The sequence below is a fragment of the Callospermophilus lateralis genome, chromosome 9 (assembly GCF_048772815.1).
Source record: "Callospermophilus lateralis isolate mCalLat2 chromosome 9, mCalLat2.hap1, whole genome shotgun sequence".
Lineage (NCBI taxonomy): Eukaryota > Metazoa > Chordata > Mammalia > Rodentia > Sciuridae > Callospermophilus > Callospermophilus lateralis.
Window position 1 is genome coordinate 26,359,358 of NC_135313.1, and position 14,055 is coordinate 26,373,412.

Here is a 14,055-nt window from a genome sequence, read left to right on the forward strand (position 1 = left end):
CAAAGAAACCATAAATTCATCTAATTTCAAACATATGTGCTTCAATCAAGACCACCAGGAACACTGTAATATAGTAAAAAGAAATTGAAAAGACAGAGAAGTCTTCTTAGCGTCAAAAATCCCATGGAAAGAAATACAGTCCTCAGCACTCGGTGTCTACCCTAAGTTAGTAAGGCTCTTTCAGGGTGAGGTAGTGTGGGGCTGGAGGTTGTGTCTTAATAGAATATATATGCTACCTCCTAATTACATTAGGAAAGGATAAAGGAAAAATGATTATTTATAGGGTGAAGAAGAATCACAGATAAGGCAGCAATAATATTTTCTTTTTAACTTTTCGTTTTGCAAAGTTAAAAGACACTAGGCATCAATTTAGAAAAATATTCTAAATATTTTTAAAACATTGCAGTCAAAATTCATAAAATCTAAGCACCAGGTAAGACTTATGGCCCATCATTTCCTTCAGATTTGTGCAATATCTGAGTGCTTATCACAACATCCAAACACTTGCAAAAAAGCTGTTGTACCTTAAATCACTTGCTGAGCAACATTTCAGTTATAAGTAAACTTGAGGACTCTGTTAAAGCTGCTACCCTTATTCCGTTCCTCGGGCTCTCAACCTCTTTCTCAAGAAAACCAGATTTAATGTAATTAACACCAACTTCTATTTTTCTAACAGTGAAAATCATTCTGTTTCTGATTCTTGCTTCAATAGCGTAAGATTTAATAGTCTTCCCAGGCTGAGAGTGAGAGAGTCAGTGGAATTAACATCACCCAGTAATTCTATCTAAAAAGGAAAATATGTTGTTTAGACTGATATTTTTAATGACCCATGGCTATTCCTTCATAAGTAACTGTTTCCTATTTTATATTAAATTATAAAAAAAATTGAGAAATCATTATTTGCCTACCAAATTGAGAGGAAAATTTAAAGTTCTAATTCTAACATGGCACTGGAATTGTGAAACTCTCACTTCATATGTTACCAGGCACTGGTAAGGACGCTAGGGAACACACACAATGTATCTGTTTGTCACTTCCAATATATTAGTTTCCTCATATTATATAATTATACTTCTGCAAACTGATACTACATGCAATGCTGGTGGGGAACATAAACAAATTAGTAGAAGTGCTATTTATAATAGGAAGATGCTAGAAAGAGTCTTGATTGTTTAATAATAAGTAAATGGTGAAGTAAATTATGCAATATCCATAGGATAAAACAGTCCGCAACCACTAAAAATCACTTTTCAATGAACTGGAAGTTACAGGATGCAAAGTCTGATTTCAAACAACAAAGCATGTCAAAAACTGGAAAGTTTTATACCAAAGTTCTGGTGACAGTGTTAATGATAAAGAAAAGTAAATAAATCAGAAAAATAAGTGAACATTTTTTAAAAAGCAAAAACTATCATTTAAAATATTATTAAGAATCAGTGGCAGGCTGGGGAAGAGCTCTTGCCTCACACATGTGAGGTACTGGGTTCGATCCTCAACACTACATAAAAATAAACAAACAAAATAAAGATATTGTGTCCATTTATAATTAAAAAAAAAAAAAGAAAAAGAATCAATGGCAAATGCCAGAGGTGGTGGTGCATGCCTGTAATCACGGAGGCTTGGGGGTTGAGGCAGGAGGACTACAAGTTCAAAGTCAGCCTCAGTAAAAGCAAGGTGCTAGGCAACTCAGTGAGACCCTGTCTCTAAATAAAATACAAAATAGGGTTGGGGATGTGGCTTAGTGGATGAGTGCCCCTGGCTTCAATCCCCAGTACTCCCCCCCCTAAAAAAAAAAAAAAATTAGTGGCAAGTTTACCTTCTTAGTTTCTAGTTTCTGTCATGCTTTGTTTTTTGAAATGAGACTTTGCATCCTGTAACTTCTAGTTCATTGAAAGGTGATTTTTAATGGTCGCATCAGCATGATTCCAATATGTTATATTTACATTACCCTATGGATATTCCATGATTTACTTCACCATTTACCTATTATTAAACAATCAAGACTCTTTCTAGCATCTTCCTATTATAAATAACACTTCTACTAATTTGTTTATGTCCGCTACCAACATTGCATGTAGTATCAATTTGTAGAAGTAGACTTTGATTCCTTTTTATAATATTTTTTAAACTTTCAATTTTTTTTCTAGTCCAGAGTCAGTAATATTGCATTTTATAGATTTTTAAGAAACAACCCATTATAAGACACACATCATTTACCACCAAGAAAGAAAGTAAAAGCTGCCAACCAAACTATAGAATCATCCAATTTTACTTTAATGTAAAAAAAAAAATACATCTCAGAATTCATAAAGTACTGTAATGGCTTTTTAGATGTCCTATTTCTAGCAATAATAGTCATTTTGCCCAGCTAATTTATTATCACATAGAAACGTTTTTTCTATGAGGGAAACTCTTTTTTTCTTAAATCAAAAAAACTAGCTCTAGTTGAGGTAGTGGCATTTTCAAAAGATATAATGTGTTTTGAAAATTTATTCATTTGATGAGTTGATATATTTTTAAAAGGCTTGCTAAATATAGCAGTTTTTACAAAATATGATTTAAATAACTGATTATCAAATATTCTAACCATCTTTTTTTCTTAGCTGGAAAGACCTGATAATAAATGTTTAAATATGCTTCCATTTCTTTGTGTATATTATGTATATAATTAGCATATTTATTTGAGAATATGTAAATTATTCTGACCTTTCACATTTTGACCAGTCACACTCTATGTTCATATTCCCACAAAAGAAACTGGACAGGTTAAGGCAGATTTTGTACAACACTGCTTTTTATTTTACAAAATCTTATGTCTTTTTTCTTTTCTTTTTTTCTTTTTGAAAAGTGGCCAGAGCAGAGTGAGATTTCTAATCACTATGTTGACTACATCAATGGGAAAACAAAAATCAGAAAAGGAAGCATTTCCTTCTAATTCAAGAAGAAAAGGGAAGAATTGACTTCTTATCAAAGTGAAAATTGACAATTCGAACTTAACCCTCTGCATTGAAAATATTCCTGATTCAAATATGTATGGTTTTCAAAAACCTCATCTACTTCTAATTTCTGTTTGGCAAGTGAATGGGATAGAGGCTCACAGGGAAAAAAGGGTAGAAAAAGTCTAAGAGGTCTTAAAAGCAATTGCAAGTTTAAATGTACACAAGGTAACATAGAATACCCTAAGGAGAGAATAACAAAGGAAGCTGGGCTAAGCATTTTTAATAAATTCAACTCAAAACCGTATCAACACTTAAAACAATACAACAGACTTTAAATCATAACGTGTAGAAATTTTACTTTTTTAAAATTAAGCTGCCAATTATCCATCAGCATGAGTCCAACATGTTATATTTACATAATTCCATACAGATTCAAAGATAGAAAAACACAGTTTGTACATAAAAGAGAAATAATAGTAGTCTTTTTTATCTGAGTGTGTTTGTTGAGGGGGGCATGCACAGAAACAAGCACTTAAAATGTATTGCCAGAATTGTGGCTAGAAAAAGTACACGTTTCCTTTGTGCCTGCTCTATGTTAGCACTGCAGTTTGAAGAGTTAAATACGGACTTGAAGGGGAAAATTCCTGATTAGTAAGCATAAATGAAAAACCAGTGTTACCCTTTATGTTAATCATTAATGAAAATCCTACACAAAATGTTTAGCAACGCCTGGCATTTTACTCTTTTTCTGAGCAACAAAGTCCTCATTTCTTTCAGGGTTTAGCTTTTAATTTTATTTTAAAATCCGAATAAATGTTCTAGAGAACAGAATAGAAGAGATAAATGAAATCCCAAGCCTATTGATAGGAAAGCCTGCCAAGGCTCTGTTATTACTCTAAACTCAGTTAAGCTGGTTTTGAGTCTTCCATAAAAGCCAATTAATGAGTAAACAGAACAAAAGCCATGACATCTTAATAGTCTGCTAATTAATTGAAATTTGTGATTCATAAGTGCATTTCAACTCCACTTTTCTTAGGTAATGCATTCTCTGTGGGTCCTAAATTGTGGAATGAAAAGTATTCCCCTGTAAATTCAGAGTGGACCGTGTTTTAAATTGTTAGTCAACCTTCCAAAAAAAGCATTCTTTTGGTATTCCAGTTAATAAAATAAATGATTAAATTGGATCTTTTTATATAATCAAAACTCTGCTATTACAGTGAAAGAAGTCTAATCTTCAATAACCTAAGAAATTGTACTAACTGAAAACAAACACTGATCAGGAAGGACCATGCTTGCTCCAGAGCCAAGTCTGAAGTGTATCCAATTTCTACTCAATTTCAACTTTTTTTTTTTTTTCAATTTCAACTTTTCACCACACTTTAGAAGAATATTTTCAATCTAGCAATCTAAAGATTGTATTTCACAGTTTATTCATTATCAATATAAATATAGCACTGACCTTGATTCTAGCCAGCAGTCAGAAGATAGATTGATGATATCAGAACAATAAAATCTGAAAGGAAAAGAGAAAACACCAACTAAATTAGATCAGTAGAACAATTCAGCCTTTTCTACCTAAGGAGTAAGGTAAAGTCAGGGGAGCTAGTGACCTATTCCTTGTTTTGTAAAATGCACTGGTTGAAACACATCCATTTATAACATACTGGGATTATATAATAATAACACTTTAAACTTGAAATTATTTTTTAGATTTCATTTAAAAAAACATTAAATGCCAAAATTTGGTTCTGTTTTTATATTTAGCAGTTTCTATACTTCAAAGAATTCTTATGATTGTAATATTTTTCTTCTCTTTCTTAAAACCACCACGCCCAGTATCAGGGACTGAACCCAGTCATGCTCTACCACTGAGTTACATATACAGCCTTTCTAATGTTTCATTTTGAGACAAAGTCTAGCTTAGTTGCCAAGACTGACCTTGAACTTGAGATCCTCCTGCCCCAACCTCTGGAGTTTTTGGAATGGCAAGTGTGCTTCACCATACCTGATGCTTATGTTTATATTCTAAAGCTCTCAAGCAAAAAGAATTGCTAATACATTCTGTTCCTAATGTGTTATAATTTCTCTTAAAAGACGTTTAATTAAATATATAAAGCTGATACATTTGGATCCTCCCATACACTTAACATTCTGTCCCCTCCCCCCAATTCATATGTTGAAATCCTAATTCCTAAAGTATTAGAGGCAGAACCTTTCAGAAGTGATTAGTACCTTAGAGGAGGGAAATTCAGAATTATAGAAGTTTGTGATTGGTACCCTTCACCCTTCCCCTGCGTGAGGATAGCAAAAAAATAGGCACCTGTAAGAAAGCAAGCCCTCATAAGACACAGAATTGATGACCTTGGGCTTACCAGCCTCCAGAACTGTGAGAAATAAATTTATGTTGTTTATCAGCCACTCTGTCTTTGGTATGTTTGTTATAACAGCCCAAACAGATTAAGACAGATCTTTAATGTGATTTAATGCCCTCAGGGAGTTTGTGGATTTTAAGCTCAAGATGATCAATCAGTCTAAGGGTAGCAAAGGTCAAACAAGACAATTCCATTGGCAATTTATCAATCTTCCCTTTGGTCTCTTATCCCAACCTTGCCATTAAAATCTGCTGAGGAGTCAATATGTGGGATAGCACATCATACTAGAAAAGTAACCAAGAGGGTAAAACCCAGACAAAAACAAACCAAAGTGTCTGTACCAAAAGCCAGCCTGCCTTTTGGACGGATAACAACGAAATCTCAGAATGACAGAGTGATTCTTGACTTGCTTCACAAAGCATCTCAAGCAGGTCTCCTACTAAAAGCAAGCTAGGTTCTAGAAGGATGTTTGTCATTATTAGAAGTTAGTACATTCTTCTACATCAGAAATCTTGCATTGTTAGACTCTCAGGACAAGTCCAAAAACTAAATTAACCTAAAACAGTAATTATCTAAGGAAAAGAATAATATGAAATAACAGAAAACACCAGTAAGCAATGATAAAAATGCAATTGAATACAAAATAGTTAATTTTTCATCCTATAGGCAAGTGCTTAAGAAAACTAAAATTTTTCTTACAAGAATGAAATGATAGATTAATCCATCCCTACAAACTTTTAAAAAACAGCATCTAGAGGCATTATGGGGTCTTTGAATATTAATACTTTTGGTACATCTACCTCCATTTCAAACACTTGGCATTATTTTACTTTAACTCAAATGTAATTCTTTTGCTATAAAGCCAGCAGTTCCCCAACTGTGTCATGGTGCCCCACAGTATGACAGTAAATTCACAGGCACTGCTGAAATATTTTCAGTATGTTTGATTCCCCACTCAAAATAAAGCCAATAAAACAACAACATCCATTTGGTCCTACACAAAATACCAACTTGAAGTCCTTTGCAATTTGCATATTAGATCATGCTATGTCTTTCAATGACACCACAGCCCTGCAAAGTTGGATTTTGATGATGTTTGAATATAAATGCCAATGCTGCATGAAGACCAACGTGGAATAATAAGGATGACAGTGTGTAAGGTGACTACAAGCTTTCAGGATTTGGCAGTATCCAACAGGCACATAGTCCCTGTAGTAAATAATTGTGGGTTTCTAAGAATAAAATAAAGGTAGTTCTGCTTCCAATTCTTATGTATATTTTTTTCCGAAGGCCATTAAGTTATTAGGACATAAATACCCATTAATGTTAACTTACTGGATCTGTGAGGTACACATTTTAACTCAGAGTTCCATGAAAATAATGACCAGGGTGCTAAGGGTGCCATAAAACCAAGAAAATTTAAAGCACTATTCATGAATAGTCTTTTTCAAAAGACTATTTTTAAATTTCCTCCAAAATTTTAAAGAAAAAGCAGGAGAAATTAAAAGTAAAATGTGCAATAGAAGAGAGAGAAGAAAAAGAGAGTTCAAAAAGTATCTTTCTAAAAGTAAGAGGAAAAAATACTAGGAGGGTGGAAAGGACAGTGATTTATCACTCTGTCTGGGTGTAAGTGTGTCTGTGTGTGTGTGTGGCTGGCTGTAAGAGTGTCTGTGTCTGTGTGTGTATGTTCTGGGTGTGCACATGGCTGGCTGTACATATGGTTGGGTGTGTGCATGGCTGGCTATGTGTGTGTGACTTGGTGTGTGTGTCTGGATGTATGTATGGCTGGGTGTGTGCATGGCTGGCTGTTAAGTGTGGCTGGGTGTGTGCATGGCTGGCTGTTAAGTGTGGCTGGGTGTGCATATGAACTATTGCGTATCAAGAGGTGGCTAAAATAGTGCACATGAAGTCAGGCTTGTGTGTCATAGTTCCCAATTTCAGAAAAATTCCTCAAGTATCATTTTATTTTTCATGATAATGATGAACAAGAAGTGGGCACATTGCACATGTGTGTTTAATCATGTTGATTATCTGTTGTCACCCTCTAAGAAAAAGCAGGTATTGGAACAGAAATGTTGATTCAGATCCAAATATTCACTAGAAAAAAAAAGAGTGACAGCTTGCACAGCAATGTGAATGCTACAGAATTACTGTCCATATAAAAGGATTGAAGCAGTACATTTTATTGTATGTATAATTTAACACAATAAAAAAGGATCCTAATACCCTAGGATCTTGCATGGTATCTAGTGCATAAATCTGCTCAGTAGTCATTTAATACACACTGAAGGATGAATCCCAGGGTGATACCAGCACATAACTCAAATTCTTAGGAGAGAAAGAGGCTCATTACTGGTTTCCTGGAGCCAGGGAGAGGCTTGACATGTGTGTCATTATCATATGACATAGCTACTGTGCCAAAGAGAGAACTACTAAATTGATTAGATTTTATCTCTTCTACATGCACTCTCAAATATAATTTTTATCGTGAAAAATAAAACAAAACTTGAGGAATTTTTCTGAAGTTGGGAACTATGATACACAAGCCTGACTTCTTTATGTATTCCATATGAATGTGGAGAGATTCCAACCTTCCCCCTGGCACTGTCCGCTCCGTACCACCACCACTGCTAGCTCTAGCTTCAAAATATCCTCCTTGTTTTCCTTTTAAAACAGCATGAGTCAGTAACAAACTTCATTTAAAATACTAATATTATTCGATCTACATAAACTCTGTATTTGAACCAGTAGGTTTGATAATATTCAGAACACAAAAGAATATCAATAAATATTGTCAATAAATATTGTCAAATGGATGTTGTGCTTTGCGAATTCTTTGCCAGATTTAAAGAAAGAGTTGAAAATTCTTCTTTTGGTGAAAACAAGAAAAAAATTTCTACCCTTACCCTAAAAGAATAATATCTTCAATTAATGGTTTTTGGAAAACTGGATATACAGCAAAAAAAAAAAAAAAAAAAAAAAAATTGAACATTTATTTTATACCATACACAAAAATCAACTCAAAATGGATGGCTAAACTAAAGATCTGAATCATAAATCTTCCAGGGAAAAAGACTCAGCAAGCAGGCTTTTTGATATTGGCCTTGGCATTGAGGGTTTTTTTTTTGGATATAATACCAAAAGCTCAAACAACAAAACCAAAAATAAACTAGTGGGATTACATAAAATTGCCCTTCAAAGGCAGCAATTAACAAAATGAAAAGGCAACCCACAGAATGGGAGAAAATATTTGCAAACCACATATCCAATAAATGGTTAGTATACAAAATGTATAAGGAACTCGTACAACTCAATAGTAATAAGCAAAAACAATCTGATCAAAAATGAGCAGAGGACCTGTAAAGATATTTTTCCCAAGAAGATTTAGTAGCAGGCCAAACAGGTATGTAAAAGGATGTTCAGCATCACTCCTTAGAGAAACGCAAATCAAATCCACAATGAGGTGTCACCTTAGAGATGTCAGGATAAGCATCATTAAAATGATAGAAGGGAACACTAGCCACTAGGTGGATGTAAATTGGTTTGGGTTTTATGGAAAATAATATGAAGATACCTCATAAAATTAGGACAGAACTAACATATGATGCAGAAATCACTCTTGTAAGATTATACACAAAGGGAATGAATGTCAGTACCTTAACGAGATATCTGCACTCACATGCTGATTGTAGCACTAGTCACAATAAGTAACATATGGAAACAACCAAACTGTCCATCAAAACATGAATGGAAAAAGAATGTTTAACACACACACACACACACACACACACACACACACACACACTGGAATATTATTCAGCCTTAAAAAAAAAGAGGAGATACTGACATTTGTGACAACACAGGTAAATCTGGAAGGCATTATGCTAGGTGAAACCATCCAGACACAGGAAAAAAAAAAATATAAAGAAATACTTCATGATCTCATTTACATGTAGAATTTTTTTAAAAATCAGAAAAAGCTGAACACACAGAAGCAGATAGAAGCATGGTGGGGAAGTTTGAGGAGTAGGTAGATGTTGGTAGGAGAGTACAAAGTCTCAATCATAAGGGACCAATAAGCCTCGGGGTCTATTATACAGCATAATGGCTATGGTAAATAATTCAATAAAGTGTACTAGAAGTTTGCTAAGAGAGTAGATTTCAAGTGCTTTCATCCAAAATAAATAAGTAAATAAATAAATGATAAGGTAACTATGTGGGCAGATGGGCCTGTTAATTTGCTTCACTATAATAATCATTTTACTATGTGTTTATATGCATATATATGTAATGTATATCATGCTGTATACCTTAAATACATCCAGTTTTTTATTTCAAAACGACTAATGGAAAGGAAGTTGTGTTGGAGAAGAGTTGTGTACTTTTGACCTAGTGAACTTGAGCTGTCCTGTGGCTTTTATTTTTTATTTTATTTTTATCTTAAGGGGAGCACTTCCATTTGCAGTGCCAGGAGCAGCTTCTTTCTAAATAACTCCCTGCAACTTTTTAAAATCCAATCTAGTTATTGAGCAAATAGTCAGAGAATAGTAAAGATTTATGTTGCCCTAAGGATCCATCCTCACTGTGAACATCTGCCATTTCAAACACACAGGTCAAGACTTTTTGTGTAGTGTTTTGCTAAACAATGACCTAAGCATAACTCAAATGTAATTCTTTTCAAAAAGATTCAGCATCTGCTTCCAGGCAGCTTAATGCATCAGCATACTAAAAGCACCATCTCTCTCTCCTTGTCTCTTTCTCTCTGCCCACCAAATAGGGGAATCATCAGAAAACAGTCCTGAGAGTCAATCCCTACAATTTTTTCTCTTTGCCCAATGAAAAATGATTTCATGTTCATACACTGTAGATCATCAGATTGTGATGATCAATAACATGATCAACTATATATCAAACTTATGCTTATTTATACCTGGAAATGAAGAAACATTTGAAACAGCTGATATATTTTAACTATTGGATTATCAAGGTCAATTGTCAATTGAAAGCCACTTTTCACACTTCTTCCTATGCTTCTCCCTTATTAGAGTTTCTATTTAGAGAAACTGTTACTGCTTAGGTAACAGAAAAGTTACTGAGTTAGTTTGCAGAAACAGTTGTTGGGAATATTGCAGCTATCAGACATTAAAAATCAATTCATTTAAAAAAATAAATGGAAGCGTTTTTCATTTTATTGCTCTTGTATTTTTAAGATACCAAGTAGGTTTAAAACAACAAAAAAATGTGGTTTAGCGTTTTGAGGATCCAATGTTTTTTCCCATTAAGGAGTTTGTTTATAATCTATTTGAGTAGGGGTAGTTGTGAAAAAGCCAAAAACAAAACAAAAAACAACAACCATGATGCAAACTGAAATACAATTATTGTCATAAAGAAATACCAACAAGACTATAGGAGATCAATGAAGGAGGGGAATGAAATCCTGTTCATTCATAGAGGAAGCTGCAGTTGAGTTAGTTGTGAAAGAAGACAAAAGATTTTGAGGGGTGGAGGTGGAGTGGGAAGGAGACCAACTCAGGCAATGAACACAGCAGAAAGAAAGTAACAGAGCGGAGCCCAGGGGCATGGCTGGAAAAACACTTCCAGTTCTGCCTTGCTGGAATGTAACACCCAAGAAAAGCAATAATTGGGTGAAACACTAGGTTGGGTCTGATGACCTTGAACAACAAACTGAGGAGGCTATATGGTTAAATGTTTAATTCCGTAGGCTAAAGTGAACCACTGAAGGTTTTAAATTCGAGAATGGAATAATTAGGAAATTTAATCTAGCAACACTATGTAGATTGGATCAGAGAAGGGGAGGGATTAAAGGAGAATAGTCCATTTCGAAGGCTTCTACAGACATCCAAATGAATGGCAATGAAATAGTAGAGAGTCAACATAATGGAGAGATTTCCCAGTTGTTGCATAAGTCAGCTTGGTTTGTCATATAACAAAATATCGGGGGCTTAAGCAATAGAAATTCATTTTCTCACAGTTCTGGAGGCTGGAAGTCCAAGATCAGGTTGCCAACTTGATGAGGTTCCAGTTAGGACTCTGTTCTAACTTGTAGACACACAATCACCTTCCTACCATGTCCTTATGTAGTGAAGAAGGATGGAAAGAATTAGTAGGGGTTGGGAGAGCACTAGACATCTTTCTCTTCCTTTCCTTTTAGGACCACCAATCCTATTGGATGTGGACCTAACCCTTGTGAACTCATTAAACTTCAATCACTTCCTTAAAAGCCTATTTCTGAATACAGCCACATTGGGGGTTAAACCTCAAGATATGAATGGAGAGGGCACAATTCAGTCCTCAACAGTATGTAGAACCTCTACAATTCTGAGGGTTTGAGATAAATGAATTCCCCGAAAGGTAGTGACATTCTTGGAAACTGGAAAGGCTGAAGGAAGATCAGGTTGCTGGATACAAAGATACAAAGAGAGAATGATGAGTTTTGTTAGACACAGTTAGTTTGACTTTCTGGCAGGATAATAAAGGGGAGGGATTTATCAGATAACTGACCTATTCACAGAGGGTATAATTTTATATGATATGGAAAGAGTGAAATCTTAATATTAAAATGAGACAAAGAATTTAAATCTGTGATTAAGTGATTAGGCTAGAATATTTCAATGCAGATTCAGAAGCATATATCACAAATCATAGAATTGGATTGTCTAGCCAGCCCACGCTATTGTACATTTAATTACACTTTGCCTTGACAGGTAGGGATAGCATTAATAGACTACGGACTGTTTGAAAGCCCAGATTGTTCTTAATGAATGCCATAATCTGCCTTCCCAGATTGTGGGCTGCTCTGGGTCATCGACCCAACAAATCCATGTTTGTATCCCAAGCACTTAGTGTAGTATATGGCACAAAGACAAGGATCTATAAATGCAGAATGAGTCACTCCCCGGAAAAAATAGGCTGAGTCATGGGCACTCCAACTAATTTCACCACTAAACGTATTATTCACATAAAACAACATCATAGGAAGCTCTGCACCAGGTATCACTCTTGATGGAATGTTCTGTACTCTGACAGTAGCTGTAGCTGTAGCTGCCACAACAAAGGCGGAAAGTGGAAGTTAAAGCTTAAGACCAGTTTCATGCTGGGAAATTGGACCTAATTCACCCATTTACTGTCACAACATTGAAAAAGAAGATGACAAGGTGAACAGCAACTAGAAATAGTGAAAGCCCATTAAGAACTTTTGAATGCCGAAATCATTTTTTTTTTTAATATTTGTTTTTTAGTTTTAGGTGGACACAATATCTTTATTTTATTTTATGTGGTGCTGAGGATTGAACCCCGTGCCTCATGAATGCTAGGTGAGTACTCTACCACTGAGCCACAACCCCAGCCCCACTAAATCATTTTTAAAATGAAAACAATTTCTAATACAACAATGGACAAAACATGTCACATGCATTTTTTATTTAATCCATGTAAGATCAAATACAGCAGACATTATTATTATTCCCAGGAAGTAACTAAGGTTATAAAGATTAAATATTCAGTACCTATGGGAAAATATAGATTCCTAATTAACTGATATTAAACTAGTCTCATTCATTAAGGAAAAGAATAAAAATCAGAGATAAGGTGAAAAACATTTTCATATACATGAATATTTGGCTTTTCACTTTTCCTTCTTTTTAATTTCATTTTATCAATATTATTTTACCAATCTTAGTTAGGCATATATTTATATTAAGAAGTTTAGTCAGCTTTTCCACTGCTATGATTGAAAGACCTGCCAAGAACAATTAGAGAAGGAAAAATTCTTTTGGAGGCTCATGATTTCAGAGGTTCAGTCCATAGATGGCCAACTCCATTCATTGGGTCCCAGAAGAGTGTGGTCATAGAAAGCAGCTCAGGACATGGCACCAAGAAGCACAGAGAGCTCCCCTCACCAGGGAGAAAATATAAACTCCAAGGGCATGATCCTAACTACCCAGTTTCTCCAGTTACATCCTTCTTGTCTACAGTTACCACCCAGTTAATCTATTCAAGTGGATTAATGCACTGATAAGGTTAATGCTCTCACAACCCAATCATGTCACCTTTAAACTTTCTTGCATTGTTTCACACATGAGATTTTGAGGGATACCTAAAATCTAAACCATAAAAGAAACTGACTTCTTCAAGATCTGAAAAACAGCAGAAGGAAGTGTTTTGAAAGTTAAAATGCACCCGAATGACACTATGTTTATTTGGATAATAAGGAAATACAATTGAGTGATGAATTTGTAAAAGTCAATAAACTAACTTTCAGCAGTATGAAAATCTGTTTGCCTACTCAAATCATAAGGTCCTTAAATTCTTCAATGGCTTCCAAATGGTTTTATAGTATGCATTATTACTATTGATGGTTGAAAATCTCTAGTGTAGCATCTCTCATTAATACTTGGTTTACAATTGTGATTTTTAAAATGTGGACTATATATGACATGAACATCAGGCAGGAAGTATATTTCCTTAAAACAGCAGGATGTTTTAAGATTAAGCCACCATCTAGATTGTCTCCAATTCAGAAAGCATACACTCTCCTAGGTCTACCAAGACATCATTTTTTCATCTAAGTGAAACTTGAATTTCAAAGGAATGTTCAGCTACAATAAATCCTTAAACAATAAATCAAATCTGTTCCCAAAGCTCTCATTTCCTGAAAACTCTAGTAAGGCTCTAACAAGCCAAACTGGGGCATTCCACACATTTCTGGACTCATGTCTCTGAGT

At 34.7% G+C, this 14,055-nt stretch overlaps 1 protein-coding gene across 5 annotated transcripts in view; it reads right to left on the reverse strand.

Moving 5' to 3' along the window:
* Map2 (microtubule associated protein 2) overlaps positions 1 to 14,055 on the reverse strand; it is a 277,851-nt gene that overhangs the window by 205,564 nt on the left and 58,232 nt on the right. For all 5 annotated transcript variants that reach the window (XM_076865590.2, XM_076865589.2, XM_076865588.2 and 2 more), the window contains exon 2: positions 4,399 to 4,452. The gene's annotated coding sequence lies outside the window, so the exon portion shown is untranslated. The remainder of the gene's footprint in view (positions 1 to 4,398; positions 4,453 to 14,055) is intronic.